Below are 12731 nucleotides of genomic sequence, written 5' to 3' on the forward strand. Positions count from 1 at the left end.
GAGTATATATTTGTGAGACAATACTGAGAGTGGGTCTGAAGTTTTGTAATATCTAAAGTGATCACAGGGTATCGATGAAAAGTAAATATAGATATATTTTAATGCAATTTTCCTTAGTGCAATAAAAGGAAACTAAACTTTAATGTTACAGTCTTCTTACACTGTTCTAATGCCTTTTTCTACTGTAAGGACATTCAAAATTTAACTATCATTGCAGATACTGCTCTGACTGGCAGTGATCTTTAAATTTAGGGGGATTTTTGGAGTCTTTTACTCACTACCACAGACAGTATGGAAGATGGACATTGTGTCGTGGTCTGGAAAGTGACCGGAATTTATAGTTCTTTTTCTAATTTCGCTTAGTGTTTAACTATAGGAATCGCCTTGGCTTGACCAACTACGGAAGCTCCAGTGACACCACGTCTGTCCATGACTGACCTTGTCACGCTTTGCTCAGGGCTCCGTCTTATTATTCTAACATGCTGAACTGGCTCGCGCTGCTACTAGCTTGGATTTGACGGCAGCTAGTGCTAGTTATGAACGGGCTAATGTGTTATGACTAGGGGTGGGGGGACAATCGATAATGTGTAGTATCGTGATATTTTGTTTGCTAATAATGTATCGATACAGGGACAGCAGAAATCGATATTTTGTTACAAAAGAAGTTTTTGTGGACTGGAACATGCTCTGACTTCAGAGCATGTTGATCCTTTTTCTGAGCAAGAATCCTGACATTCCTTCACTGTCCAAATGTGTTTAACTTGTTTTTTGGCAGAAATAAACATGACAGTTTACTTATTTTAATTTAAGACATGTTTTATTTTAATTAAGTTTAAAACTTTTTTATTTAATGTAAAATTATATTTTGTTTTAATTTACTTTCAAATTCTTCAGTTGCTGAATGGGCTGCATAGTTTTCATATTGCATAGTTCAGAATAGCCATAATTGTACCAGATGGTTGCATTCAGTTAAGTTGGACTAGACTGTAATACCGTTCAGTTTGTCAACAATAAAACTGACTGAAATGAGAGAGAACTGAGAGAAAGACTGAGTGTGAGACTTTGATATTAGATAAAATGAATATTGATAAAGTTTACCTTTATGTACAGAATCTGAATATCACAAAATATTTAAAAAAATTGCAATAATATTGTATCGTGTGTTAAGTATTGTGATAATATCGTATGGTGGGATGTATCGTGATTCCCACCTCTAGTTATGACAGGCCGGGTGTAGCTTAGTCTGACCCCTTTCTGTTAACCATGGCTATGGCTCTTATCTCCACCAAAGGGCCAGAATCAAAAGCTAAAGAGGTTGTATCCCGCCGATTCCCCGCATCATGCAGTGACACCATCTCGGGCAGGGACCCTCATCTGATATTTATCATTTGTATGTGGAAAGGAGGTTGAGAGTAACAGTGAAGAACAGTCAGGACCACTGCCTGCGAGCTGCTACTGCAACGAGTGATATCCAGGAAGAGTCTCTGCTCATGCCCCCCATCATTTGAGGGCCTCCTCGATCAAAACATGGGCGAGTCCGGTGTCGACGGCATGGAGTTGATGCTCCAACCTCCTCAAACTAGAGGACATGGAGGACTTCACCTTCAACGCCCAGGAGTCAATAATCTCATCCTTCGTCCTCCAGGGGAGCAGTCCAAGGTTGTGGGCGTGTAATGGGCTGCACTCAGGTAAGAGAGCCTTATGGCTAAACCTCTCAGGCTTGAGTGATGCTGAAGTCATGGAAGCAGCCCATGACCCAACCAAAGGTCTCTTTGGCCTTTGTGCATTTTTATAGGTTGGATGTTGCACAGTCATCTCTGGGTCAGGCAGTGCTGGAATCTAATGCATCAGGGTCCAACCTTAGATCTTGAGCAGTGCTGGAGCTTAGCTGGATTGGGCTGCATTCCCCGCAGTGAAAGCACCAAGCAAAGTTACCAAAAAAAAAAAAAAAAGGGGGGGGGGGTTACTCAACATAAACTCTGGCTCCTTGAAAACAGAGTGATTCGTTTCACCAACACTTCCCTCCTTGCTTGGGCACAAAGATCTGCTTACAATAAGTAACAAAGGGCTGGTCGGCCATGTTTGAATAAGGAGGCGGATCTCTGAGCATGGCTCAACAAGGTCTGTTATGGACAGACGTGGTGTCTGTCCATAACAGAGAGCTTCCGTAGTTGATCACAACAAGGTGATTCCCATAGTGAAACATCTCACTCTGTTTTTCCAAGAACCAAGGATTACGTTGGGCAACCCAATATTGCGTTAAATCATCACTGTAGGTACACAGTAAGGTACATAAACATCATGTTAACACCAATTAATCAACGTAGTTTCCTCCTTCACATTTCCTGATACTACTTCTGACACCATTTTTCAAATTGTTTAAAAAAAGATTGACACAAAGAGCGAAACCCTTAATAGCAGCTAGTGTTTTGGCAATAAAACTGCAGTGCAGCCATACCGCACACAAGCATAAATCCTGGCAACAGCACTGGGTACTTGCATAGGGCTGTACATAGAGTGAAGAGAAGTATGAATTAAGCTTAAACTCAATGCAAAGGTCTCATAAACCTGCACTGTTTTTAACATCACCGGGGGGCGGGACCCGTGGTTGCAAAAAGACTTCTGGTCCTGTGCAAGTCTATATGAAAACTTTCGTGCTCAGTTTAGAGCCTCAGTCACTCATTTTGAGTCATACTGAATAAAAAAAATAATCATTTCATTTCGTGAAGTATGTTCATACTAGGTTTCAAAAAGGAGGATTATCCATTATAATTATATCTCAATCACACAGCCAGGGCACCAATATGCAAAGCACTACATCTCAAGAGAGAATTACCTTGCTTAAATAAATGTCAGTTCATCCAACCACCACCAGATAACATTTTAAAACAATGACTGAGTTCTGATGCATGTCCATATTTTAATGTCTAACCATGGGACATTTTAAAAATTCACTGCTGTAAATGGGCAATTTTGGAACTTAAAGAGATCTAAACAACAAGGTGACTGTCACAAACTACAATTTCCCTGGGAACAACTGAAGGCAATAGAGGGATTCTTTTGGATTGCACAATATTAGTAACCTAGCCATGTAGATTGAATTGAAAGAACAACTCACATCATACAGACTAATAAAATGAAATTCCTAATTTCTTTTCTGTAATGATTCATGGAGAACATGTATTACTTTGAAGTATGCATGGATTTACTCGAGGCCTTCTCAGGCTGCAGGTGTGTATTCATCATATAACATAGCTATACTCTGCTTTCAGATGGCCAGTACGTGACATAAAAAACAAGCCATGTCTCATCCTAGTGGTAACATAAGATGCTCCCCTTCTTGTGTCATGCAGTTTTTTTCCCATCATTTTGGGGCTTTTGTTGGAAACAACAGGAAATCTCAAATTATCTCTGAACACCTGGGAATGACTTCTATCCAAAACTTAAAGGGCTTGGCATTGTTCGGGGTTACTGGTGCAAGCAACGGAAAGTGCACTTCCGGCGCCAAAAAAACTGTTCTTGCTGAGACGAGAATGAAACCTTTAACGGGTTGACTGCATTTGTAAGCTGGTAGCATAGATGTGACAGTTTCTCTAGTACAGCATGAGCAATTTGCAGATATTAACCAGAAACTTTTGTGTTTGTTTTCTTAGAAGCTAAGAAATTCTAGAGCATCTCTCTTCTCCTTGGCGCACATAATCTGACTAAGCTGTGTGCTAGGAAAAGAAGAAATCTTTGGAGCCGTGTGTAGTTCATTTAAGTTAAATCAGAGGGTGCGCCGTCAGGTATGCTCACTTTGATGTTGTCACTATATCAGGTTGCTCTGACAGAAAAAAAAAAAAAAAAAAAGAACGAAAAGATACAATATGGGCTTTGATATCATATAGCCAACATCTGCCTTTCAACTCCGTGCCCAAACACAAAATTGGGAACTATAAAATGCCATTTTAAATGTCATGTGCTGCCTTGAACTGTATTTATTTGTTTATTTCGAGTGTCAACAACTCCCCTTTTCAGAGGTAATGGAAATGGAAAAAGGCTAAATGCCTTGACATTTAGGAAGTGAATCTTTTTATGGAAACAGGTGAGGCAGACAAATCCTGCAGTTTAGTTTTCAGTTGTACCCTGTGAGCATGCATAACCCTTTTGGTCACTAAAGTGACATTGGGGAGCGACCTTCGCCTTTTGACTAAATACAGTCACCAGGAGCACTCACATACCTCTTCGGGATGACATCTGATGCCACAAACAAGCAATTTTAGCTTAAAGAGGAGTAACCAAGAGGTACATGGCCAAAATTTATGTTTGTAACTTAAGTACCGTCATGTCTTTAAAATATGATTTTAAAAATTTGAGAAATTACGTAAACAATTAAGTTACAAACTGAAAATGTCAGACCATTACAGTTTCCACTTATAGGTAGGGTCTGCTGGTTCAATTTCAATACTCGTCCAGTACTGTAAACCTTTAAATAAGAGCTTAGACTACATAGCATGTTGAATTATTAAAAGCTGTACAGCAACTGGCTCAAAAGCCAGCGTCTTTCTAGCATTTGAAATTATTTTACGACTACACAAAGGTTTGGGGTTTTTTTTGGGGGGGGGGGGGGCTGCTTGTTATGTTAAGCACCTCACTGAGATGGACTTTCATATTACTCCTCCTTTCATGATTTGCGAAGTGATAGCTTTTGCCTGGGGTGATAATGTGAGTAGCACGCTGAAATATTCAACAAGGTATTATGTGCCTGGTTGAGGTAATTCTGCAGCCAGATAGGCTTAAAGAGATTGGATTGTTCAAGCAATGAGCTTGGAGAAAGATTCCAGTAGTAAGGCCGCATGTGGAGCAAGCGACAGTGAGAGAAAAAGCTCTGCCCCTCCGCTTAACTGTCCACATACACACTAATGTGGGGCCGCCTTTTCAGACTCAGCATGTCGGGCCAATGGAGGGCTGTTTTACTGGACCGAAGTCTATTGTGAACCTAATCTCTAGAAGCGCTGACAAGCTTTGTGTTCTGTATTATCTTTAGCTGTCCGGGATCCAACCAAAGCATGAAATCGGGCGCTCTTTCCATCTACATATCCAGTTAGATCAACAATCAGCTAGCAGCCGCGCATGTCAAGGCTTATCCACGCATGCCAAAACAAAACTGAATGAACCACATACATGAACTAGAAAGTGCATTTTCTGAAGAAACTGCAGTGTGAATGCTTGAATCTGAATGTATGCACTGAAATGAATTAATTGCTGAATTTAAGTTAAAAATTTTGAATGAGATGAAAAATACAGAAATTTTCGCCTGAAAACAAAAGTGCTGAACTGCTAAAAGCTGACATTCACACAGAAGAAGTTGGAAAATAGCTAAAAATGTTTTAATTGTGAATTAGAAAAACCTAAGAAATGAGAAAAGGAAATTTAGAATCAGAAAACATCTGAATGAATATTAAAAGTTCATATTCTTTGAATCACTGAATGACTAAAATGTGATCCCTCCAATTGGATCCACACAGTTTAAAATTTTTAAATGTTTGAGCTTTGAAAGACACAGTGTTGGAAAGAGAACAACGATGGCGACGTTTTGAGGGTAAAATGATGGCTGTAGAGCAAACACTGTGGACACAGAAGTCGTTCAAAGAGAAGTGTTTAAGATGAATCTTGGCAGAGTGAGACAGAGCTTGTTAGGCAGGCAGGTGTGACACGCACACAGACATGCGCCTCACTTTTGCTGCTTAAAATGAACAGAAAAGTCAGCCCCAAACAAATTCTTCCCAAATGAAAAGTACACGTTGTATCGACAAAATTCTTTCACCGTAAGCACCAGCAATGTCTAGTCTACATAATTCTCAGTTTTCATGCCTGTGGAGTTTATTATATGGACGTGGTGACAGTGTAAAGACAGCCTGTACTTCTGATTTTCAAATGAACTTTCTTAGCCATTTTAACATTAGAGTCTATGGAAGAGTTGGAGGGAGGAGGCTGTGCATTGGTGACATTTATGAAAGAACCATAACACCTATTACTATAATAAACACATTGGATGAAAGAGGACAGCGATGGCTACGTTTTGAGGGTAAAATCATACCTGTAGAGCAAACGCTGTGGACACAGCAGCAGTTGAAAGAGAAGTGTTTAAGATGAATCTTGGCATAGTGGCAGGCAGAGCTCGTTAGGCAGGCAGGTGTGACAAGCACACAGACATGCGCCTCACTTTTGATGCTTAAAATGAACAGAAAAGTCAGGCCGAAACAAATCGTTCCCAAATGAAAAGTACAGGTCGTATTGACAAAATTCTTTCACCGTGAGCACCAGCAATGTCTAGTCTACCAAATTCTCAGTTTTCATGTCTGTGGAGTTTATTATATAGACGTGGTGACAGTGTAAAGACACCATGCTCTTCTGATTTTCAAACGAACTTTCTGAGCCATTTTAACATTAGTCTATGGAAGAGTTGGAGGGAGGAGGCTGTGCATCGGTGACATTTATGAAAGAACCATTACACCTACTACTATAATAAACACATTGGATGAAAGAGGACAGTGATGGCTACGTTTTGAGGGTAAAATCAGACCTGTAGAGCAAACGCTGCGGACACAGCAGCAGTTTTAAAAAAGATTTTAAGATTAATTATTTTGCTCCTCTCACTCTAGCAGTTGAGCTGTCTCACTCTAGCGCCAACATTCCGTCCCATACACACCCATTATAAACTCTGAAACGGGTGAAAAAACATCATGAAACTTAAACTGGAACTGAAGAAAAAGTATAATAGATATTGAAAAGATAAATACAAGTTGAATAGTTGAATGTCTTGTCTCCGTTTTAAAGTTTGAATGGTTGCTCTATGTCAATGTATGTGGAAGTAGTAAGAGTTTAAAAATGAGTAAGTTGAATGAGGATTTGAAGGGTCTCCCCATTGAAATACATGGGAAATTTTTGTTGAAAAAAGTTGAATAAAATTAAAAATATAAATGTTAAAAATGAGAAAAATAGAAGCAGTCATGTCCAAAAGAAGAGGAATCTAACGGTGTTTGAATGGTTTTTCTAAGTTGAACGGTTTTGAAGGAGATAGAGTACAAAAAACGTACGGAACATATAATAATAAAAAAAAAATAGAATAAAGATGTAGAAGAACAATACTGTGAATGCTTTTACAAGCATTCACACTAATTATAGCTCTCTAATTATTATTATTTTGTGCACAATATGAGTAAAAACTGACAGGACACCTTGAAATACTTTTCCATATCTACACTGTTATCTTCACATATTTTTGGAGAATAGGAATGCATATTTTTTTTTATATTGAGTGATATATCAAAAAAAAAGGAACGGCTACAACAACTCCACACTGGAAAATCCCTTTTTTCCTACGTGTGGTTTCTTCTCAAAGAAGAAAGTAGGGAGTAGAGAGATCTACTGCCTCTGGATAAAACCACGTAGATGTGGGATAGAAAGTTGCTGGGTTAATTTGATGGGAAAAAAATAAATTATGTGTCAAAGGATGCATAAAAGCCATTCTTTGGTTGATTGCCACTGCCACAATGAACTATTATTATCATCCCACACTGGCACAGTAGCTGAGGAAACTTCACAAGCAAAGAGAAAAAAAAAATCAAAATCTGAACATCAATCACATTTTGAAGACTCTACATCTAGTGAAGGTGTTTTAAACATAACGTAAACACTAACAGTCAATCATAACTTTGACTTTGTCAACTAAAAATCATCAAATGTTATGAATACACCAATATTATACTAAATGTTAGTAAGGGAGTAAATACAACAAAAAATGCACACCGCTATTCAGTAAAAACCTTTCCTCAAGAGTGCTTGACTGAATTATACATAACGGATGCTGACCTTCTCTTGACTGGCTATGTGAAGACGTTCATACTTCAGCACTTTATTTGAATACAGGCATGCAGACATAAGGAAAAATAACCATTTTGGTTCCAGGCACATGGGCTACAAGTCAACGAATGGAAACATTTTCTCCGTCTTAAAATGGAGTGTGATTGTGTGTGTGTGTGTGTGTGTGTGTGTGTGTGTGTGTGTGCGCGCAAGTGTGTGTGGGGCTGCTTTTTGATCGTAGTAGAAAAAAAGCAAATCTGACATGCAACATAGGGGTTAAGGATTACGCCTTGATGTTGGGCCAGAATTAAGGGGTGAAAAAAATACAAGGAGTAGAGGCTCGCCAAAGGGCACTAAACTATTCAGCTGTTGTCAGGATCCATTAAAAAAAGTCACCATGAAGACTGGCTCAAACAATGACACCAACACACAAACGATCCTTTGCGAGCCTGGCTGTGCTTCGTCTACTTCAGAGTCTGGTTTTTCCTAATGAAAAACAACCACGGAACAGATAGTTATGAAAATGCATTATAAATCCGCACTGCAAATAGTGATAAACAGTGGGAAGCATGATAAATGAAAATGACGCCTAACTGGCTGTAGGTTGGACCGGCTAAAACCTCTCTCCGTATGCCTGAAGCAGTGTCACTGCTTAGAGCAAAGAAAAAAAACTGCAACAAATAAACAAACAGAAGGAGACTGACTCTACAAACCAAAATCGTACTGTTGTTTCAAATCTACAGTAAACCTCCTTCAATGGTTGTCAGCTGTGTGGCAGTGTGTGACTAGTGCAGTAATGTGAACCACGAGGGGAGTAACCTAGAGAACCCTCCTTTATGTGTGTGTGCGTTTGTCTTTGAGAGTGAATGTGTGTGTTATTAGTCGCCATATGCATTTCTACTGTTGAAATAAACTTGCACTATTGTCACATTGGTGATGCATGCAGATAACCTTTCTAAGCAGTGTGACAAAAAACAAGACACTTGAAGCATGGCTCCTAGCATCTTTGTATGAGACTTGACCTTTAGTGGATATCCATTATAACAAAATGAAACTGCTTCTGCAGTCTTTTAGCTTTCCCTGCGTTGGTTTTACCAAGACTTAAACAGACACAAGGGAACTACAATAACAACAACAAAAAACAAAACAAAAAAAACTATTCCCCTTGGAATGATTTTCACCGAACTTGGATTTTAGGGGCATTTAGTTCAAGTTATTAACTATGCCAAGGACTGAGCAAAGGCCTTTATGTTGCTTGAGATAATCTTTACTCTTGGGAATTTCAACACAAATGTGAATGAAATGCACATGGTTGTAGGTGCCCTTTTCCCCCTTAACTGCTTATCCAATTCAGGGTCATAGGGAGGCTGGAGCCTATCCCAGCTGTCATAGTGCTAAAGGCAAGATACACACAACATGGTGACTTTTAAAGAAGAGTCAGTAAGAACCCAATGACAATGGACAAGGAATCGGCAAAGATATGTGATATTTTATCAATACAAGAACACCAAATATCAGTATTTTACAAAATAAATTATAGTACTCTGGGAATACCATGAACAAGAGCACTCATTTCACACACCACTAATGTTAATGTTAGCTGAGCAAACTTAGCTCAACTGTAAATCCAAAACTGGACACACTCTGCTTTGGTGATTTATCATATTTAATTGTTGTATAAGAAACAGAGTGTATTTATTTGAGAACTAGGCTCCATTCAATCACAGATGGCAACATTTATGGCAGATAAAGTGACAGTATTGTTTATGCTTGACAGTTTCATTTTGCACCATAATAACTTAAGTGAGATAACTTTATCTTACTGGATAAAATAGATGGTGACAAAGCTTAATTTTAAGGACATAATTAATAAAGTAACATAAAGACTTGTTTACCAAAAAAGTTGGGTTACTATGTAAAATGTCTTTGTATCAACCTTTGATATGTTGTTGCTGGGGTATTTTCATTCAAAGAAAGTGAAGATTTAGGTAATAATAAATATTTGCATTCTATTTTTTCTATACTTTTACACAGCCAACCTAATTTTTTGCTAGGGTGGTTCCTACTTCTGCACTAATAAAAATAACATTAAAGTTGCCCAGCAAAACGAACAGTCAGCAAAGAAGAAGACAATTAAAAAGAAAAAGGTCATTGCCCTGGAAGAAGCTAAATGCTGTGAAATAAGTAACGTATTCACACAAGAGGCCAATATCATACTCACTTGTCAACACACACACCACAACGGACACAACATACGGGTATTTGTTGTTACAATATTTAATGGTCCACTCACAGTGAATGAACAGTTTGTGACCTTGCTGCAGAATTGCATTGTGAAGTTGTTGCTTTGGTTTGCTTGTGGTGAGGTTTCTGGCGCAATAGTGCAGGTGTCCACCATCAAATTACATTCATTCATGGCTCCGGCACAAATCAAATTCTGCTATTAAAATCTAAGATGGTTCGTGGTGCAGCTGATATCAAAGTGAGGGAAAAGTCGATTACTGTGGTAAGGAATCTAACAGTTTAGATGAACAAAAGGCATTATCTAAGGTAACTGCCAATTTTAGTGCATTTAGCTTGACTTGTGAGTGACTGGCTATTAGTAAAGATAATCATGTCAACATTTAGCTAACCCTACATTTTGCTTCTGAATTGATGTCCCCAGGCAAAACGTTCAGGCTGCCTGCCATGTGAGAAAACTGCTCTGGTAAGTTTTAAGTCCACATAGCAACTATTGCAACTACTCCCACAAGTCATCTGTGGGGGTACTTGTCCATCCATTTTAACCACTTGTGCAATTCAGAGTTGGGGGGAGAGCTGGAGCCGATGTCAGCTGTCATAGGTTGAGAAGTGGGGTAGACCACGTACAGGTTACCAGTCCATCACAGGGCTAACACAGAGAGACAGACAATTTAGAAACTCCCATTAACCTAATGTCCATGTTTTGGACTGTGTGGACGCAGGTACTTTCAAAAGCAAGCTATGACAGTTAAGAACAATTAAAAATAGTATATATATATATATATATATATATATATATATATATATATAAAAATGTGTTTCTCTTTTTTTTCACTTTACTATTCATCTGCTTCACAGACTCTAAAATCCTCATCATTTGTGCAGCCACTTATTGCTGTTTCACATTAGAATCACTCATTTCTCTTTTTACTAATAATGTGCGGCACATCCCAGCTTGAGTATTTCGACCTTGGCAAAGTTGGCACAAAGTTTCATTTTAAAGATCCTCGGAATCCAGAGTTTCCCGCCTTCAACTCTAAAACCCTTTGTCTGCTTACATGTACACCTACACGGTTTCACCCCCACCTCTCTGGGTCTGCACTCACTGGTTTCCCTCTCCTTATTTCATTTTGTGTACAAAGACAGACAGACAGACAAGCAAACACATATATTCTCATGCACTTCTTAAGTGTTTATACTTGATGCTTGTGTCTGTTATGCTTGTATAGTATTGGCTACAGATTTCCTTTTTAATAACAAAGTAATCACTTCAAGATGTGATTTCTTTGGAAATAGAAACCTAGAGCTTATATATTTGATGGCTGCCAATTTTTTATTTTTTATTTTGTTATCTTAATTATAAATTATATCCCAAGTCATTTGTTTGACTGACATTGTGATTTTATGAGACTGTTGTGAATATGGTGGTTTTCCCCTATGAATTAATGCTACTGATAAAGAAGACAAATATAAGCCGTTAAAAACTAATACAAAGAGTTGTTTTTGATAAGAACACTTTAAAGTGTTTTTGTAACACCTAAAGATACACTTTGCAGTAGAGGCACATTTGTAACAGTACCTGAGTATTCCTTCTACCACTGTCCATATGATACCCTAAAGAGCAAGCACTCAGTTTGTAACCAGTAAAAAGCCTTCAAAGACAGCAGTTTGGTGAGGTTCGCATGAACAAGGTGGCCTGGAAATGAATCAAATCCCCGGTCTGAATTACTGTTTCAGACTACCCCTGCCACAAAGATAGGTTGTTCTTGCACAGTGCAAAACGATGACAACGTAGAATCACGGTTACCGTTAAAAAAAAGAAACGACCCTCGTTAAAATGCAAAATAGAAGTCATTAAATATGGCGTAGTTTGAACGTAGCTAGTTCAACCTGAGGGTAAAAGGTAAGCCAATCTAATAGGAGCAGAGTTTGGATCTCCGCCCCTGGGCGACCTCGCATTCCAAAGATTCCCACACTCTAAGCTCACCTGCCTTTTCCTGCACTACTTAGCAACACGTTTTCAAGGGCATTGCCACACTAAAGTGCGTTTTTCTACAAGAGGAAAACTAACCCCGGAGCAGTTTCCGTGCATTTACATTAGCCGACCAAGTTTTCACCCCAACGGTTAGGCATGGCATCAAAAACAGCGCGTGAAGGTCCCTCAAAGGTGTGCGTTGTTTGCGATGATTTGGTCACAAGAAACAGATTAGGGTAGTATTAGATTCTTCCCCGCTGAGAGGAAGCTAAAAGAAGCTTTTCTTATGCCACATGCACAGATTGAAAAAAAGCAACCACTCTCTTTTCACTTTCCGACTTCAAGAAAGCAGCCCATACCCTCCTGCATGCTCTGCGCACAGATGCTTTCATTTCTCCCTGCATTTTCGCTCCAATTATTTAGCAGTTTGCAAAGAAAAGAAAAGAGAAACATTTCCATACCTTGGGAGGATTGTAGTTGCGCTGGCTGAGCTGCGGCTTGGATCTACATTGGAACGTGTAACTTCATCTGTAAAGTCCTGCCTTTTAGTCCCATGCATGTGGAAGAATGAAACTCGCGTCCACACTCGAGTGAAGAAGACGACCCCTCGGCTGCTCCTCGCCTCCAACAGCAGTCCCAGGCAATGCGAGCGTGCATGACGTCAGCGGGA

The 12731-nt window shown here is 39.1% G+C and overlaps 1 protein-coding gene across 6 annotated transcripts in view; it reads right to left on the reverse strand.

Annotated features, from left to right (window-relative positions):
* LOC146500762 (plakophilin-4-like) overlaps positions 1 to 12684 on the reverse strand; it is a 91512-nt gene extending 78828 nt beyond the window's left edge. For 3 of the 6 annotated variants that reach the window (XM_085136291.1, XM_085136293.1, XM_085136290.1), the window contains exon 1: positions 12523 to 12683. The gene's annotated coding sequence lies outside the window, so the exon portion shown is untranslated. Of the gene's footprint in view, positions 1 to 12522 lie in introns of all 6 variants that reach the window. The other 3 variants (XM_085136299.1, XM_085136292.1, XM_085136294.1) reach the window with 2 other exon arrangements.
* Positions 12685 to 12731: the final 47 nt, after the last annotated feature.

This window comes from Neolamprologus multifasciatus, chromosome 16, assembly GCF_963576455.1.
Source record: "Neolamprologus multifasciatus chromosome 16, fNeoMul1.2, whole genome shotgun sequence".
Taxonomy (NCBI): domain Eukaryota; kingdom Metazoa; phylum Chordata; class Actinopteri; order Cichliformes; family Cichlidae; genus Neolamprologus; species Neolamprologus multifasciatus.